Below are 14,682 nucleotides of genomic sequence, written 5' to 3'. Positions count from 1 at the left end.
GTGTGCATTGTTCTACTGTACCTGGAGCAAAGCCAAGTCCCCAGAAGGAATTCAGTTATTGCAGTAAGAGGAAGAAAGCAGATCTTTCAACAGATAAAAGCATTTTCTATAATACATTTTTTTCACATTCCTGATAGAAAACTAATTTACGGCGCGGCGCTCGTCGAGAAAAGCCTGTCTCATCCCGGACTGCTGCTCAGTGGAGAAACTTTGACTCAAGTCACGTGGAAGAAACCCCGAGAAATCAATCAATCTTCCAGTGCAAGGATCACAGTTCCATAGTCATCATCATTCATCCCCATCTGCCACCGCTATAAATATGTTGATGTGCTTCCCTGGACTGCCCAATAATGTCAATAATACGCTGCATGTCAGACGCACGAGAGCGAGAGAGGGAGGAAGTAAGAGAGCAGAAGGTAATGCCATTTAATGGACGGCATTACCAGACAGTATTAGACACCAATAATTACATCTAACCATGTCTGGTAAGACGCCTATCAACAGGCTGGAAGGATGACCTCTGAGCGTTCACCTGTGCAAAGAGGAAGAAGAGAGCTGGAGGGAACAGAGCGGTGTAGCAGTAACAGGCTGAAATGAGCAGTTCCTCTTTGGTTGCAATCACAGATCCTAAACACGCTACACTTTCATTCATTCGTACATTTAAATCCGCCCAGCATGCAGAGAAAGAAGCCCAAACCAAGGCGTGAAGCAAAGTGAGCTAGGTAAATTCTACATTAATACGCAAATATGTGACGCCAACACAAAGAAAAGGGACAACTGGAGAACAAAAAAAAAAAAGCTGTTTCTGTGGCTTGGATAATGGAGCTGGGTGGGCAAATAAAGGTGCGGCTCAATATTTGCGGGGTAATTCTCCCTCCTTAAACAAACACTAGGCCTCTGCTTGCTCCATGTCTATTATTTACCTGTTTCTCCAGTCTGTTTGACGGCTCTACCCATTAAATTCACATTTCAGTCCAGACATTCACCGTCTTCAGTTTAGTAATATTTAATCTCTCAATGATGCAAGAAATCAGTGTAAATTTGCTTAACACATTACCTAAAGTCCATTTTTGTTCCATTGTGTGTGTACTTAAAACACTTATTGTCTTTTTGTGGATAAAAGCCTGGAGAGCAGGGAGGAGGCCACAGCGTCTGTACTGTAGTCTCAGTTATTTTACCAGTAAAGCACTCCCAGGTGAGCTCATGTGTCAGTTTCAGGATGTGCCACGCAGGTAAGGCTAGTCGGACCAATCACTGCCACACAACACAAAGACCAACGCTGTTCAGTGGAGGGAACAAGGAAATAAGGCCCTGCAGGACCGGTGGAACCGTCAACCGACTGCTATTCTTTAGCTTGGGTGGGGTAGGGTTGCCATAAAAGTTTGAAAAAAAGACAGGGAAGTAATAAAAGAGGTAAAAAAAAGAAACATAAAAGCTGACCTTTACGACCATTACTGCATAAAAGACCTCTTTCTCCTTTCTCCTTCAACAAACTCAAACTGGTTTCAAAATAAAAGGCTCAGACATAAATGTTCATGTATTTTTTCATTGCAAAAACGCAAAATCTTACCAAGAAGATTTGTCTAATTACTCGTCAAAATATCTCACTTTCGCACTATAACACTTTTACCTAACAAGCAACATTTCAGTGAGATAAAGGAACTTGTTGTGACAATGCATCTTAAATATTTTAGGGGAAAAAAATACTACTTTTCAGCATTACACTTCCTAATACTAGCAAAATACAGCTCAAAATGAGTTTTCCCAGCTAATTTCAAGATATCTTTTTATCCCGAAAGGCCTGAATATTACATCTTAATTCAAGAAATCTTACCAAGTACATTTGTCTAATTACTAGTCAAACTATCTAACAACCCTTTCACCTAACAAGTAATATTTCAGTGAGATATAGGGACTTGTTTTTAGACAATGCATTTTGAATATCTTATGGGAAAAAAATACTACTTTTGAGTGTTACAGGCTTATTGTGACACACAAGACTTCCCAATACTAGTGAAATATAGCTCAAAATGAGTTTTTCTTGCTAATTTCAAGATACATTTTTATCTCGAAAGGCCTTAATATTACAACTTAATTCAAGAAATCTTACCAAGCAAATTTTCACTTGTTCCATTGGCAGATTTTTTTAACTTATTAAAGCAAAAACACCTTGTATTCATTGCTTTTTTACTCATTTTTGAAGTGGCCTTTTCCCTCTGTCTGTCAACACCATCTGTATCCTTTTTATTTGTAACTGATCGCCACACAGCCTTTGGCATCTATAAAGACAAGTGTGTGGTAAACAAAAGAAAGCTAACCTGTTTTTACCCTGAATTTACTTAAAAAGTAAAACACTTAAATACAGCCCAAATATACAGATCCAACCCTGCTAATGAAGTTTACCTTTCAATGAAGACGTCTAAGGAGTCTTAACAGTCATTCACACTTATGGATTCAACATTTGACGACCATAGAGTCACCCAGGAAACATCGTTACCAGACAGTGTTAGAACAACAGTTGTACAATCCAGCACTGTAAGGTAAGATGGATCCTGAGAGCCATTTCTTCCGCTACTCAGGTATTTGAGTCGATCCAGGGGGGCCCGGGCTTTAGCTAACGTTGCTAAAGCGGTTTGTCTGGTTGCAGTCCGCAGATGACTATCATCATCATTACCAGGCAGTATTAGAGAGAGTGATGATATCCAATGCTGCCTCGTAAGATGGAGATAATCACCCAAACGTCTCATTACTACACTGATACAAGGTATGTTTGGTTGTAGAACATAATGTGTTATTAATGAATGAATGAAATCTATTGAAGCAGATTTTGAGTATACACCTAGATACCTTTATGTGAGAGGAAAGAAAAGGGGAACTCCTTAAATGATTTGAGTAAATGTGTTATGTAAGCATGACATAAGTGACACAAAATATAGCCTAAAATATCTAGTTAAGTCAGTTTTATGGTGGCAAAGTTGTAGCTAACTGAGCAAAGTTTATCCCAAAAATAGCATAGTAAATAGAAGTGGGGAAGTCCATATTTGGAGGCCACCTCTCCATAGTATAATTGCTGAGCCCTTGTTGTGGTTTTCAGCTTAAACTCGCTGTCACAGAAGACTGGGCCACAGTAGTTGTTAATGATTGCCCAAACCTGTTCCGACTAGTCTAAATCTACGGCACGGCAAGGTTGGGAGGCCTGCTTTTCACACAATGCATGGCAGTTGCTAATTTCAAACGAGTCGCGCGCATTTACTTAAAAATGTCACAGAGTCAAAAGCACGTCAGCCTTCGGGGAGCTGTTTTTGATTAACATCAAAACCCTGAGGATGGGAAAAGTGTGTTTTTTTTTTTACATCTCTAATAAAGCAGCGTTGTCAAGTCAGTTTCAACAGTTGTTTTATGGAGTTGAAGAAAGGAAAAGCCCAATTTTTTTTCTGTTTTCCTTTGGTGGACCTCTAAGGCGGTTTGTCTTTGTGTTTGCTGAATGATGAAAGGCTGAAGGAATGCTGCTCAGCTCGACCTGAGCCGGCGCCGTGTGTGCAGAAGGTCACAGAAACAGCCCTCGTTTACTGAATAACGTGGATCATTCACAGGTACACCGCGTGAAATCCTCACACCCCGTACAGGCATTTTGAAGCACGTTATTATTCTCTAAATGAAACATTAAATAAATATTAAACATTATTTAGCTATTCATTTATTGTAGTTATTCATTGTGCATTGCCTGGAAGTTTGAAGCAATATTTCACTATACGTACCGACGATTAAAATCTCTCATGTCACATTAGATATACTTCATCAAATGACAGTTAGGTTAACAATGGAGAGTTCCCCTTTTCTTTCAACAAAGATTTGATTGTTCAAAGCAATACGAATCAGCCCTCTCTTTTTTAAAATCTTTTACAAAAAATTCTCTAAATCCCAAATGAAAAGATGAGACATTATTGTGTTCATTAAGAAAGAACAGATTTCCAGTCATCCTGCAAGCAATGCAAAAGTAGAGCAGAAGAGAGAAAGGGGGGAGGGAGAAGGAAAGAGAAAGAAAAGCAAGTACAAGGGAGGGAAAAGTTCAGGGAAAGAAGGTGGAGAAGGAAAATGGAGAATGCACCTGTAACCTTACCGTCATGAAAGGTACCCCAAGGAAAGAATGTAACAAAACCAAAGTAAAGTGAGTAAGTTTTGGAGGGAGGGAGGGAGGGGGGGGAGGCTGAAAAAGAAAGAGGAAAAAAAAAAAGATCTTGAATTTCCACCCCGCTGCCTGAGAGCGTTCCGTCTTCCTCCCGGTCAGTCAGGCCCCATGAAATGAGAAAGCCAAGAAGACCTGCTCTCCCAGACTCTATTTAGTTAATCATCAGCATTATAAACCAGTGCTGCAGGCCCTCTGAGGAAGAAAAGAGGGAGAGAGAGAGGAAGAAAGAGTGAAAAAAAAAGATTAGCCCGGAAAATTCTAGCTGGTAGAAAATAACAGTACCTGATCAAAGTGTCCTGCGTTACCTCTCAAAATATCTAACCAACAAACGTCCAACAAATTTGTCCTCCTTCTTCTGCTCCCTCATGGTTAAAAACTTTCCCCATTGTTGTACACGGCGCTCGGTGCATGGGAGTCCTAACCGCTTACGGCTGCCCACGCGTTTTGCCTGTTGGAAGTGAGGCGTGATCAGGTAACTCTGCCCTCCGTGCTGGAATGTGACTCCACTGTGAAGTCAACAACCTGATAGGTAAACTGGCCTGGCCCTTAATCAATAGTTGCTGTCTTTGTGAGAAAACAATGGCGGGGAAACCCAAAACCTTGTTTAACTCTGGATCTTATCTCAGCGTCACCTAACTGGGCCTTCAGACTGCTGAGGAGCAGCCTGGTGACCGTGATATTTAGGCCACGATGCTGCTTATCATCCACTGCAACTACTTGGCTGTGCTTTCTAAATGTGTACTTTACATTTTAGAGACAGTAACTCCTCCTCCTTTCAGGCCTTTCACCTTCCTGTTTTGAATATTTCAAATGAAGCACTAAAATATTCAACACATTTGATTATCAGAACTTTTCCTTTTTCTTCTTAATGTGTTTTACATGTTCTAATTTAAGCCCTCCCCCTTACTGACTGGTTTATTTAGCATGTACTGTCTATTTTAAAACAGTAGAAAATCTGTAAGAAATTTAAATTATTCATACTGCCATTCATGTCGTCATCCCCATGGAGGCACAAAATGTAAATATTATCTGTTAAAGTTGATTCAATGTTGCCAAAAAGAGGAAAAATATTAAAACTATAAGAAGAAAATATCTTGAATCATATTACCTTATCATAGTGGCTTCTTAAAAGGTTAGGTTACTGTGGCATAAACTGTTTAAAATGGCCCTGGCCCATAATGCAGTGTCATCCACCATCAGCTGAACCAAACCTAACTTCACCTCTCACCCCATGAAGCGATAAGGCCTACATCTCCTTTTATTTCAAACCTGTGACTCAAATGCGAGCAAACAATGTAAAATCCTTCCACCGTTTCGTCTGGTAAATCTCTTTTCTTTCTGTTGAAATCCTACTCTGCACTTCCCGCCCTGCTGCCGTACACTCGCCTAGCCCTCATGTGACTCGCTGCTATTCAGGTGTATGAAAGAAATGAACAAATGTTGCTCTTTCCACCAATCACAACCTTCCACCTCGCTCTGCAGTCGCCGCTGTACAGTACACGGTCGACATTTTCCCTCCATTTTCCCTTCTCCTTCCCAGACTGCAACAGTCCTCGTCTGCTTGAAAAGAGCAGCCCAGAAGACGTAATAAAGTATACCTTCCATCGAGTGGGAATTATCTGCTCTGACAAGTCCAACGCTGCGGTCTGTCTTAACTTAACCAAACCTCCGAGGCGAGGAAGACGGATGAGCAGACATTTTACGTCCGACACACATCCACTTCATAACAGACTTCCCTTTTTCCTCACTTCAAAAGCGCATGTAAAAGGCATTATTCTATCAAAACTCTACCTTAAAAAGCCAAAAAAGGGGTTAATCATACAAATAAAAACTCTAGAGAATATCTTAAAAGATTATCCGAGGCTTTAAAGATCAACAGGTTGCAGAGAAAAGTTGCCAAATGAGTTCTAAACTTGTATGAAATAACACAGGTATTACTATTAGATTATGAATCTGTAAAGTGGTTTCATACCGTGGACGTCTCCTTGTTTAACGCTCTAAAAGAAGGAGTCAGCCTCTGTCTTCATATCCTTTGACAAGTCTGGCAGTTTGCCTTTACCTGCCCCAACTGGTCTATCCAGTTTAGGAATGAGCGTTGGCTTCTATTGTTTCCTCTTCTTTCTCTCCGGTTAAAAGGAGCCGGAATTTGATACACATTATTTTCGCTTCCCATCGAAACTAGCTAGACCCTCCTATATCAGCACACAATCGCAGAGGGCTTCGCGCGATGACCTAATTTGTTCGCCGCACATTTCCTGATCTTAGCCCCGATGAACAAATGTCCGTAAAGTTTTAACTCTACCGTCGCTGAGCAACAGGCTATGACGAAGTCTTAAAGATGGAGAATGAAGACAAAGAAGGGATCACGTTTGTGAATTTACCCAGTCTCTCCCAGGTGTGGTCACCGAGCCAGAAACCCAAGACAAGAGGCATCATTGTATGAGGGCTCTTGACGCCCCGTTGGCTAGTCTTCCTCTTTCCTGCTCCTGCTGAAGGACAGTCGACCTCTGGAGTGGCGGTTAGGAAGAAGAAAAAAAAAGCCGTCCCTTTTAGGTAGATGCAGCCGTGGAGTCGGAGGAAGAGCCAAACCCCGGAACAAACCCAACCAGTTTGAAGCGCGTCAGCGCTCTTCTTCCTGTCGCCCGAGCAGAACTTGTTTTTTTTCCAGGAGCTCTCGTCTGCGGTGTTAGGCGGTTAAGCTCCTCAAGAAGACAGAGGCTGAATTTGTAAAGGGCTTGGTTTACATGTAGCCTGACCCCCCCTCCTCCCCTTCTCCCCCACAGGTGTAATTTTCAGGTCGCAGCCAATCTCCTTAGCCTCTGGCGCCCACAGGTGTGTCCCCTGCGCTGTCTTTAGCCAATGGTGGTCGAGACGAAACCTCCCCCCTCCCACCCCCCGACCCCTCCTGCTCCCACCTCACCGGTTCGCTCACCTCCGCCCTCCCCATCAGCCCCCAGGTACCTTGTTGTGTGTTTTTTATGATGTCAGCTCAGGCTTCTGTGGGAACAACCTCCTCTGTTCCTATTACAACGCAGACAACAGCTAAACCACCATCATCCTCAACTGTCGAACACACCCATCCTGTCCAAGCGGACAAAATAAATCCTCAGGCCGACACACCGGTGAGGGCCAGGTATTCAAAAACATGTATCTGTGAGGTATTATCACATGCGTAAACCTTTGCCTACTTCTCAGCTGTATAAGCCCGCCAAAACCTGAAATACCTGCCCTTTGCTCTCATGCCTCTCTTTGTGTCCACACACCTCTTTTGTCCCGACAATAACCCGGCTGAGTTACAGCGAGAGCAACAGGTGAACAAAGTGCAGGTGAGTAAAACTTGGGAAAGACACACCAGCAGTTTGAGGAGTGGGAGATGGGGGAGCAGTGACAAGGGGGCTAGTGGGGCTCCTGGCCCCGAGGGGCGAACAGGGGCCTAATCCTGGACAGGGTTTGGCTGGATGCTGGGGTAGGCAGCCACTTTCGGTCTGGAGGTGTAATTGTCGGGATTAGTCTCTCAACAATGAGCACAATGCCAGAGCCGTATCCTGTTTCAGCAGGGGCGTGGCACAGGTTGCTGCAGAACTACAGTTGGCAAAGATGGAAGAAGGCGATTCTTTGAATCTTTAAGTTAAACAAACTGTGAAATACTGACCCAAACTACAATAATATCACTGATAACCCACCAATCAAATACCTTTACCTTTAAATTCCAAGACAGTTATTACAATAAAGCTGATTCAGTTGATTCAGGCTGTGTGGTTATGACAGAAAGCTGAAAAATAGTGATAAAAAGTCTGTGCTTACGCATTCAATTCTGTTAGCGGCTGTCAAAGTTAACGCGATAACGTGTTAACGCAAATTTGTTTTAATGCTAATAATTTCTTTAACACATTAACACAACTTGCGATTTTTAGGTTGTAGCATGCTCAGTTTTAAAGCTAGAGTGAAGATACTGGTATCATATGAAACTGGAAAACCTAAGGAATTTGACCAACCATGTCATACTAGCTTGTTGTGAAGGAGGTTAAATAACGCTCCAAACTTAAGCAAAATTTTGGCGAGGAAAAACTGGCATGGCCATTTTCAAAGGGGTCCCTTGACCTCTGACCTCAAGATATGTGAATGAAAATGGGTTCTATGGGTACCCACGAGTCTCCCCTTTACAGACATGCCCACTTTATAATAATCACATGCAGTTTGGGGCAAGTCATAGTCAAGTCAACACACTGACAGCTGTTGTTGCCTGTTGGGCTTGAGTTTGCCATGTTATGATTTGCGCATATTGTTTATGCTAAATGCAGTACCTGTGAGGGTTTCTGGACAATATTTGTCATTGTTTTGTGTTGTTTTTTGATTTCCAATAATAAATATAAACCTACATTTACATAAAGCAAGTACATTTGCCCACTGCCATGTTGATAAGAGTATTAAATACTTGAAAGATCTCCCTTTAAGGTGCATTTTGAACAGAAAATGTGCGATTAATTTGCGATTAATCGTGATTGACTATGGACAATCATGCGATTAATCCCAATTAAATATTTTAAAGGACTGCCAGCCCTATTTTTTAGTCTTTCACCAACCCTAAGTGAAGCTCAGTCTCCTCAAAGGGAGCAGTTAGTAAATTGCTCAGCCCTGAAAGGTTTGCTTTGTTTAGACCCTTCATTTGCATACCAAATGAGGTTTGGAGTGAAGGCAGCGGCCTGACCTGAACTTATTTGGGTACTGATGGCTATCTGGCTGGCCAGTCACGCAAGTCAGGATGTGAGGACATCCATCAGCTGCACTGACCCAACAGCCTCAGACAACAAACACAAACACAAGGCAAATACATCTGCCCGTATGCACATGCTCAAACTCCCACCTGCTGACACGGGGCTGCTCCAAGGTGACAACACCCTAAAAACACAGAGCCTGGAGGTGTTATGGAGGCATAAAAAATAATTTGTCTGCATGATTTAATAATTTGTGTGCTCTCGATTTAATAATTCTTGCTCCTGATTTAGCATCTATCGTGAATCTTCACACTCTGACTAAGGATTGCTTGGATTTAATACTTTAAAGTTGTGGTTGAGATCCAAACAAACAGATTTTACAGGATAACGGACTGTTTCTCTGTAAAAAATTTGTACTGTGAATTAGGGCTGGACGACACGGCCACTATCTTCTTTCACAATATATGTAATTTCATCTCGTTAATGATATATATCACAATATAGAATAAATAAATAGTCTATATGAAATAACCACATGGTAAAGCCTCTATTTGTATACTACGAGTATTTTCTCCGTTTTAGAACTTGTGTGCAAACTGAATATAAGTTTTAAGTGAACTTAAGGAGAAAAATAAATAAATATAAATCTAGCCTATACCACGATAGAAACAATATAGAAAAATATAAACGTTAGACATTTTTATATTGTCTGACAATATATATAGTCGTATTGCCCAGCCTTACTGTGAATGTCATGCAGTTCATAAAAACTCTTATTCTGGAGCTCTCCATGAATGCCGTCTTTGTCGTCTTCTACAAAGTGTCAATAGACAAGTTGTTTGCTTTAAATTATCATGAAGTAAATTATCATGTGAAGTGTTTTGTTCTTGTTTCCTTGTGATGGCCCTTGAGGCTAATTCATAGACTAATTATAAAATCAATGAATTAAAGATGATGTAAGTGAATCTACAAGGAATGAACGTTAAGGAAATTGAGAAAACGTAATCCGCGATAAAATACGTTTTCCTCAAAATGTACATCACAATGCAGTTTCCTTGTATGGGAACTTTTTTAATTTTTAGGAGACAGGGATGCCTCAGTAGCGGAAATGGCAGACGGTACAACAACCAAAGTAACTGTGGACAACAAAATGCAGTGTGTCCTGTGTTGTTGGTCAACTTGATCTCATGGGAAGGCGTATAATTAGTATGACATTACAAGGACATTTTGCGTGACATGAAAATGCATTTTAGCCCTTTCGTGTGTAATTTTTATGCTACGCAACAAAAAATAAAATAACGGCCTCAGGTTGAGGTACCAAAATCACTTAGTTAGGTTTAGGAAAAACATCATGGTTGGACCTAAAATAAGTATGTGAACTAAGTAAAATACGTACGGAAACAAACGTAACAGAAGTATGGGAATCATATGACAAACGTCTCTAAAAAACGATTTAACAAATGTCACTAATGTAATTTAGAAAACAAAACACCGCTCTCAAACACCGGTCTCCTGGTTGAAAGTCCTGTTTGCTGGACCCGTCCACCAAAAGTGGTCTTTCTCACTTTTTATTCTACGTCACTAGCTCTGAGCGTAGCATATTTATGCAGATGTGTTTACATACAGACTACATTGTGTACAAATGACACGCCAAAAGCAAGAACGGCGTTCTTATTGCATGCAAAATGACTTGTGAATTACCGTGTCATTCAAACGCCATTTAGTGTGCCTGGGCTGTGTTGGTGGTTGCTAGGCTCTGAGGGAAATGGAAAGCGATCCAGTTACGTTTGCGACAGTGGCACCAACAATAACAAAACAAAAATTCCCTTATTAACTCTTTTTTTCTACATTACACCTCACAGGCTCCATTTAAAATAGACATAGATGTGTTTTTCTTTGCTATAAAGGCATACTTTTTCTGTCCCAGTTTGCAATTTGGCTTTTGATTTATTATGCACTTTTCCCTGACTCACCTCCCACAGCTTTAGGTCTTGTTTTCTTTTTTCTTTATGGATACACTATAATCATGAATGGGTCTGTGCACTGGATGTACCAACCGCATCAGACATCCTGGGGATTAATAGATGAGATTGGTCCAAACCTGAGACAAGTAAAACCTTGCTCACTGTAAAACATATTAAGTTAACAAGCATCTTGACAGCAGGGTTTATATGTGTCTTTACAGTAACCTGACAGCAGTCGTGTGGATCACAGTCTGGATAAATGCCACAGCTTGTTAACTGAGAAAAGGTAAACAATGACTCATGTTTGTTTCATCTTTCCCTATGTGCTGTTGCAGAACATTTCCATGTAGCCCTTCTCTAATCTGCATTCAGTATCCGAGGTGACTAGTAAAGCTGGAAACGTATCTCCCCTCAGGCCTCTAACTGAAGTCTTGATGTAGCTTTTATGGTGTTTAGCCAACTGAGAACCACAAGGTGACCTTGGAGGGCACAATATGTCTTCTTAAAATACAAGTGAGTCTAAGTGAGTGGTATTTGCTCATAAAACATATCCAACAACCATACATTAATTATTTAACTTAACTAACTTCAGGCTTTTCAAATCAGTCCGTGCTTTTAAGGGCATTACAGAGAAGGAACCAAATACTTTGTCTATCCCTTCAGGTAAAAACACATATTCCTGATGAAGGTCTGAGACCCAAAACATTGTGATTTAAGTGAGTACAAGTGATTAACAATGAGCTAGATTCTTAATTTCCTGCAAGACAGAGTTTTCACCTATAAGAAGGTTGAATGTTCTTTAGTGACAAGTTTCTGTAAGTTGATTTTCAACCAGCATTAATATGTTAAACATTGTGGTATTGTTTGGGAAAAAGCATCCAGCACTTGATTTGTGATAAATAGGCTATAAGATACGGCATCAAAAGCTAATTTCAAATTCAACCTGATTATGCACTTGCATATTGCACTACTGTAATGTCACATACAAAGAAATAAAATAGGAGTAGAACGGACATGTTGTTTGTTTTCCGTGGTCATTTGACTAGTACAAAAGAAAATGACGATTGTTGTTAGTTATCATCACCATAACAAGATTTAATGGTGACAACACACATCAGTGGGACCATAAAGTTTGGTCGCAGCTCGCCGGTGGCTTGTCCTTCTCCAGAGGTGGGGAGTGAGGTGCAGGAACCGTTAGATCCAGCGCTGCCGCTGGTCACCAGCCCACTGTTGGGCTCACTTACTGTAACCAGTGTGGCATTAAAGTATGTTGCTTGTAGCCTGTTAATTCCCCCATACATTAAAGTGGCAATAGGCAGTATATTTTTGGCAAAAATAGGCATTAACGTAACATAATATTGATTCATATTTGATCAACGCTACCTAGTTTGACCGTTTGGTCGGAGTTCGCGAGTGATTGACAGACGGCTCTCACAGACAGCAAACCTCAGATCAGCTCTTAGTGCTTGTTTTCCTCCGGTCTGTGAAATCTTGCAGATGCCATTAGGAGCACCGGAGGACACTCTGAGGACACAGAGGCACACGATTTTTTTCAGGTTACCCGTTTCATGTACTAATGTCACGATATAGCAACCGTTTTATAAAAATAACTTTTTTTAATCATATTTGCTCCAATCTCGCCTAATTCAGCTTTAATGCTACACTGGTTACAGAAAATGAGCCGAATTAAGTTGTCACTCCTCTGGCGACAGCAATGTGGTTTCCTCCGCTGTGACAAGAGTGTGTGGATGAAGCATTAAGTTGTTAAATTTTAGTAATTTACTCTGGCTCTCTATGCTTCATAAGGTTATTACTCCACTGTTCGTCTGAGTCATTGTGACTCTATGGCAACAGTACACATAAAAAATAATAGAGAAAAGCTTTTACTGCAGCAATGCTGTCACTTACTATCTTTTTCTACTGTACAGTCTACAAAGTAAAGATGACTCATTCACTTTTAGATAGTATGTTGCCAGAAATGCTTAATTAATGCTTAATTTAGAGAACTATAACTATTGGAAAAACTGTAAACAAGTATATGTATAATATAATGAATATAATCGATAACTAATACCATGTTGATGAGGCTGTGTGCTGATACTTTGCTTTGCATGTATTATAGTAAATAGACACCTTGTACTGTAAATCACCCCATGAAACTGATCTTGAACAATATCCTGCGTTATAACATATTCATCAGAGCTGAATAATGAATAACAATATTTCCATAGTCTCTGAATGGCCAAAGACACAATGTAAAGCTGCTGTTCTCATAGGTTTTCCCAAATTAGAGGCCTCATCTCACAATATGCAGCATCTGTCCACTCAGGGTTTTATCCACCTGTCTCCTCGGTCTGCCCTGCTGCTCAGGTGACTATGGGATAATTACAGAGATTTACATTCTCTTAGAGGAAATTGGAGGATTTAGCCCAGGTGTGATGTTTAAAGGCCCCTCATTACACTGATCAGCACTCAACCACTGATTTCTACCAAGTCTCTCGCCAATTAGCTCCCTGTCTGCCTCAACAGCAAAGCCCCCACGCCACCTCACAGTAGATATAGAAAATATAGAATACATCATTATGTCAGGTGTTTGACTTTTTCTACATTTCAATATTTAAAATTGTATATTGAACTTTTGTCTTTTCCCGGTTGTGAGGAGAAACAAGCCTCATTTCTCTTCATAAAGCCAGAGAATCACCAAGGGAACAGCGTTCACACAAGCTGTCTAGCAGCCGCAGCCGTGCTCTGACTTGCGGCGTGCCACCAGCAGCGGGTAATTGGCCCCGAAGGATTTAGGGCGGGATGCAGTGTGTGGATGGCGCGGTCGTATCCCATAATCTCCAATGGGGCAGTTGCCATAGGGAAGCGGAGTGAGGCATACCAATTATTAGTGCATCTTATTCCACAACACACCTGTTTGGCTCATCTGCTGGTTTAGAAACAAACTGCTGCTGTGATCAGTCGGTGACAAGCAAAGAGATAAATGGAGCAATATACAGAGTTCATACATGATCAAAACCCACCATACATTAATCGCAAATTATTTGCACATTTTTATCTGTTCAAAATGTCCCTTAAAGGGAGATCTGTCAAGTATTTAATACTCTTCTCAACATGGGAGTGGGTTGTATAATATGCTTCTTTAGACAAATGTATGTATATATTTATTATTGGATATCAATTGCCAAACACAAAATAATGACAAATATTGTCCAGAAACCCTCATAGGTACTGCATTTAGCATAAAAGATATGCTCAAATCATAACATGGCAAACTCAAGTCCAACAGGCAACAACAGCTGTCAGTGTGCTGACTTGATTGTGACTTGCCCCCAAACTGCATGTGATTATCATAAAGTGGGCATGTCTGTAAAGGGGAGACTCGTGGGTACCCATAGAACCCATTTTCATTCACATATCTTGAGGTCAGAGGTCAACGGACCCCTTTGAAAATGGCCATGACAATATTTCTTCGCCAGCGTTTAGCGCACGTTTGGAGCGTTATTTAACCTCCTCTGCAACAAGCTAGTATGAGATGATTGGTACCAATGGATTCTTGGTTTCTTGGATTCTTTAGGTTTGCTAGTTTCAGATGATGCCAGTATCTTCAGTAGCCCACAACAACCTCCGAAAGATTGATTGCGTGAATGCATTAAAGGAATTAGTGGCGTTAAAATGAATTTGCAACATTTCCAACATTTAACCTGCATGCCCTGTTTATGTTTCTGTTTTTGATGTATTTTAGGAAGCCTTTTGTAACACCTTGGCCAGGGAATACAGATGAAAAATAGCCTTTTTATACCATGTGTAT

General features: G+C 40.9%; 1 long non-coding RNA gene across 2 annotated transcripts; it reads right to left on the bottom strand.

The window, feature by feature from the left end:
- Nucleotides 1-11,935: 11,935 nt before the first annotated feature.
- On the bottom strand, nt 11,936-12,311 carry LOC119490184. 2 transcript variants are annotated; one of them, XR_005207351.1, is made up of 2 exons: nt 12,252-12,311; nt 11,936-12,095 (listed from the first exon to the last, which is right to left on the bottom strand). It is a non-coding gene; the product is annotated as an uncharacterized LOC119490184 (long non-coding RNA). The 2 variants fall into 2 exon arrangements; XR_005207350.1 differs by having other exon boundaries at nt 11,936-12,111; nt 12,252-12,307.
- Between the last annotated feature and the right edge of the window lie 2,371 nt (nt 12,312-14,682).

This window comes from Sebastes umbrosus, chromosome 6 (assembly GCF_015220745.1).
Source record: "Sebastes umbrosus isolate fSebUmb1 chromosome 6, fSebUmb1.pri, whole genome shotgun sequence".
NCBI lineage: Eukaryota > Metazoa > Chordata > Actinopteri > Perciformes > Sebastidae > Sebastes > Sebastes umbrosus.
The sequence above is the reverse complement of the archived record's forward strand: the minus strand, read 5'-3'. Positions and strand labels throughout refer to the sequence as shown.